The following is a 5414-nucleotide window of genomic DNA, read 5'->3' as shown; positions in this document are numbered from 1 at the left end:
ATAAATGATATTTTTATAATATATTTAAATGAGAAATTGAATCTTCATAGGACATAATAAAGAAAAAATAATTAATGTAGCCGACTCCATGTTGTGGGATAAAGGCTTGATGTTATTGTTGTCATGTTATTTTAATTAAATTATTTTTTAAACAGAATCTCAAGCTTGTTTTTTCTTTTTTATGTGTGTAATTGGTTGTTTTATAAATTATATACTTGTTACATATAAGATGGATCATAATATATATATATAACTCTCTTTTTATTATTTTCATTTTATGTGCATAGTTATGAATTCTATGTGGTTATGGATTTGCCAAACCTAGATATGACTGATGGGCAGAGTGCTAGTCATGTAGCTACTGTGAATAGTTCCGCCCTAGTAGTTAGTTCAGATACAGTTTCACAGTTTGCTACATTGGTTGCTCAGATGATGAGCGAGACCCAGAATAGAGTTTATGCTGTAAGATCTAAAGATGTAGATAGACATCTAAAAATATTTCTGAGATTGAAGCCTCCAAGATTTGAGGGCACTGTTAAGCCCAGAGCAGCTGAGGACTGGTTAAGAAGGTTGGAAAAGACATTTGATGGTATGCAATGTCCTCCTGAAAGGAAGGTACCATTAGTAGTTTTTCTGTTGGATGGTGATGCAAAGCGCTACTGGATGGGCCAGGAAGAGGAGAAATTCCAAGGTTAACTTAACTCTTTGATTACATGGAAGAATTTTCTGAAGTATTCAGATCTTATTTTGTACCCCCTTCTGCAAGACAACAAATATAGGAGACTTTTCTGAGGTTGGTTCAGGGGAGCAAGATAGTTATGCAGTACAAGGCAGAGATTACTGCCCTGGCAAGATATGCTCCTCAATTGGTCAGTACTTTTGCAGAGAAATATTATAGATTTTTGAGGGTACTATGAGATAGTCTGAGGCAACCCCTAGTATCATTTCATATTTTTTATTTCTCTAAACTTGTGGAGAGAGCTCGACTGATAGAGAATGATCTGATGGCTACTCAGTAGCGGTGGACTGCTAGTAGAAAGAGATTCAATGGAGATGCATCTAACAGTAGTTTTTTTTTTTTGGAAAGAAGAACATATTTGTATCTTGAGACTCCAAGAGGAGTGGACAGTCAGTATCTGATATAGTTTTTGGAAGTGGCAGTATGGCCAGTTCTGGTTTAGTCAATGGGGCAGCTGTGTGCAAAAATTATGGACGGTGACATTTTGGCCAATATTATAGGATGACTGTTCAGTGTTTCAGATGTGGTCATTAAGGACATCATATTGCAGAGTGTCTACAAGCCAGATTTGATCGACGATCTGAGTCCAGATCAGAGAGCTTTGTTAGACCTGCAGGAAGGCCAAATACAGCTCCTCCATGTACTGTTTCTGAAGGATCATCTGGTAGAACTGGTGGTTCAAGTTCTGTGGCAAGGTGACCACCTAGTGGTAATCAAAGGTGTTGCAGATTTGGTTTCATGAATTATGGTTTTTATGATAGCAAACAATACGACTGCCTTTTATCTACTGACTTTTCAGGACTCAAAGAACGGACGGAAATTGGAATTAGCTCAAAACTGGGTAGATTAGGGTTAAGTTAGTCAGTAATTTTCTTTTTTTCCTTTCTTGAGTCAATTGTAAATGTTTAAAGTGAATGATGCTAAGTAACCCTACACACAAACTTGAGAGATTTAGAATTTGTGTTTTTACTCACATCATCCCGAATGATATTTACATCATCCTGGACGATCGAGTTCAAAACAGAAGTTCTAATCAGGACTTCTTAATTAAGGCAGGCGTAATTAACTTATCGGCCTGGACGATACTTATATCGACCAGGATGATATGCTCAATACAGAAAGAAATAGCCGCCATAATTAATTTAGCTATTCTATTTTTTTGGAAATCGGCCGGGATGATCGTGAGATCGGCCTGGACGATATTACACAATTTTGCCTAAATTGATCCAGGAATCAAGGAAGTAATTAAGGATGATTGATACGATCACATCGTCCTGGACGATTACAGGATCGGCCAGGACGATCTATTCAAAAACCCTTAGTTACTTCTGGACGATAACTATCGGCCAGCTCGAATTCATGGAGATGCTCTGGATGATTTTCCTATGATTTGAACTAATCGTCTGGGACGATCGTGAGATCGGTCTGGATGATCAAGCATTTTTTAATCATCCATATCATCTTTAGGGCGATGTTCTGGCCAATCGTATATGTTTTGAACAAATTGTACCGGACGATATTATTATCGGCATGGACGATACAGTTGGCAACTTGGAATTATTAAGCTCCTTTGAATCTCTTCTATTTAAGAGCTCTTGTCCAACATTTTTGAATATCTTTGGCTGATGTCTTGACCTGAGAAAACCTAAAGGAGAGAGAGAGGATCTTGTGAGGGAGTTCACAAGGGTTGCTCCAAGCATTGTTCAAGTTCTTCTTCCCTAGATTCTCTTATACTTGGAAGGGTTGGGAGAGGTAGGCTTCAATAATAGATCAAGGTTCTCTGCCTGCTTCAGGAGGAAGAAAAATGAGTTGGGTTCTCTGCCTTGTTGGGTGTGGTAAAAAGGAGGTGTTTTGAAAGGGCTTCTCCGCCTAGCTATGGGGGCTAAAGGAGAGTCACGTTGGTAGTGCAATTCTCGAAGGGCACCTCCGGGGAGTGGACGTAGGTCAAGTTGACCGAACCACTATAAACCCTTGTGTTCTTTTTACTGCTTCCGCACTTTAATTTTCTGCACTTAATTTTCCGTGGTGATTTTGGTTTGTGATATTTATTCTTGGTTTTAAAGAATTTTTAAAAATACCAATTCACCTCCCTCTTGGTTAGCCTCGGGACTAATTCATATGGCCTAACATCCCTAACAAACTTTCAAGTGGTATCAGAGCGGGATATATAAAATAAAGTTTGAAAACTTTTTGAATTTTGATCCATGGCTAACTTTGGGAATCATAATAAAACTGAAGGATATTATATTACACGACCTCCCTTGTTTGACAACCTTCCTTTTGATTTTTGGAAAACTCGCATGTTTTTTACAATCAACTGACTATCGCATGTGGATGCTTATTAAAAAAGGATATTCTCCACCTTCTCATGAAATTAACGGAATTAAAACTAAAGTTGCTTTTACTGAATGGACTACCGATGAAAGAGATTTAACTCAATTGAATGCGAAGTGTTTGAACTATTTTTTTTGTGCTTTAAAGCCTGAGGATTACATGCGTGTTTCTACTTGCTCTACTGGAAAAGAGATTTGGGATAGGTTGTGCATTACTTATGAAGGAATCAATGAAGTAAAATAATCTCATTTGAATATTCTCTTTCATGACTACAAACTTTTTCATATAAAACCTTCTGAATCAATTTCTGATATGTATACACGGTTCACTCAAATTGTAACTTCTTTGCATGCCTTAAGAAAAGAACTTTCAAACTTTGAAAAAGTGAACAAGATTTTGAGATGCTTGCCTTCGTCTTTTGATGCTAAAATCACTGCAATCACTGAATCTAAGGATTTAAATACTTTCTCGATTGATAACTTACTTGGCTCACTCATTGCTAATGAGCAAGGGGTGAATCAAAAAAATTTTGATGCAGGTGAGAAAAAGAAAGAGAAAACAGTGGTACTGAAGGCGTACAAATCGGACTTTGACTCTTCCAGTTCTGAAAGAGATGACTTTGCCTAAATCACAAGGCAATACAAAAACTTTCTAAGGAAGAAGCACAAGAATCATCAAAATTAGAGAAAAGGTTAGTATAATAAATATCCTAAAGGATTGTCTTATGTGGTTTATTATGAATGCAGGAAGCCAGGACACGTGAAAGAAGATTGCCCTACACTTAAGACGCACACAAGCAAGGAAAAGAGTGAGGAGAAATCCAAGTTTAGAAAAGGCAAAAAGAGACTCCAAAAGGCATTTTGGGCGGATTATGCATCAGATTCATAAGAGATGGAACCAGAAGATGAGACAACAAACTTGTGCTGAATGGCAAATGATAATCTTGATCAAGAAGAGATATGTGAACTTTCCTACGATCAACTTGTTGAAATTTTTGAAAAAAATCATGCATCACATAGGAAACTTAAGAAAACACATACTAGCTTGAAATTGGAATTTTTGAATTTACAAAAAGAGCATGAAGTTATTCTCAAAGATCTTTCTAAGATTGATTCAAATCACATGACTCTACTTGATGAATTTGATGAGTTAAATAAAAAGCATTATGAATTAATTGAAGAGCATGAGTCACTAAAAGTCACACACACATCACTTGAATCTAATTTTAAGAATTCGAAAGAGATGAAAAAAAATTTGAGGATTAATAATGATACTTTAAAATGTTCTAACTTGAGAATTCAAACTGAATTGGATACATTTAAGAAAACTAGGATGACAACAACACTTGATCAAAAGCCAAAACCTAGGAAGAGGCATTATAATTAAAGCCATTTAAGGAATCCTTTTCCAGGTGTTAGATATTTTTCATGTGGCTTGCTAAGACACATCTCACACACTTGCTCTGTTCACCATAGTACATATTGGGTGTGGAGAATAAAGGTGCATGATTTACAACATACCACACATGCATTGCATCCTACTTTTTATAAGAAGGGACCCAAACCTATTTGGGTTCCTATATCTGACATTTGGTAATTTTGAAGGTGGGCTCTCACAAAATCCCTCGTGAGAGTATGTGGTACCTGGATAGCAGATGCTCTCGACATATGACTGGTGATGCCAATCAATTTGTTATGCTGGAGTCCATGATTGGAGGCAAGGTTACTCTTAGAGACAATACCACCAGGAAGGTGGTAGGCTCAGGTATAATTGGTAATTCCAAGAATCTTATGATTGAAAATATTTTTCTTGTAGATGGATTAAAGCACAACCTGCTCAGCATCAGTCAACTCTGTGATAATGGCTTCATCGTGCAATTCTTTGCAAATTCATGCATTATGAGTTTAAGTAACAATACTATTTTGCAGGGAAAAAGGATCAACAACGTGTACATGCTTGATTTAAATAACATTGAATGTGGTGCATCATTTTACTTACAAATTGTTGTTGATGATTCATGGTTATGGCACAGGATACTATGTCATGCAAGTATGAAAATCCTTAGGAAAGTGACCAAAAAAGACCTAGTTAGAGGTGTCCCCAAACTCAAGTTTTCAAAAGACCACCTTTGTAATGCCTACCAACTAGGAAAGTAAGTCCACTCCACTTTTCACCCCACTAAGGTCATTAGAACCTCTAGACCTTTAGAAGTCCTTCACATGGATTTGTTTGGACCCATTAGCACTGCCAGCTTGGGAGAAAAGTCTATGATTTGGTGATTGTTGATGACTACTCGAGGTTTACTTGGACTAGATTTCTTACACATAAAAATGAGTCTTTT

Source organism: Dendrobium catenatum, unplaced genomic scaffold, assembly GCF_001605985.2.
Source record: "Dendrobium catenatum unplaced genomic scaffold, ASM160598v2 fragScaff_scaffold_1676, whole genome shotgun sequence".
NCBI classification, from domain to species: domain Eukaryota; kingdom Viridiplantae; phylum Streptophyta; class Magnoliopsida; order Asparagales; family Orchidaceae; genus Dendrobium; species Dendrobium catenatum.
This window is presented reverse-complemented; position numbering follows the sequence as displayed.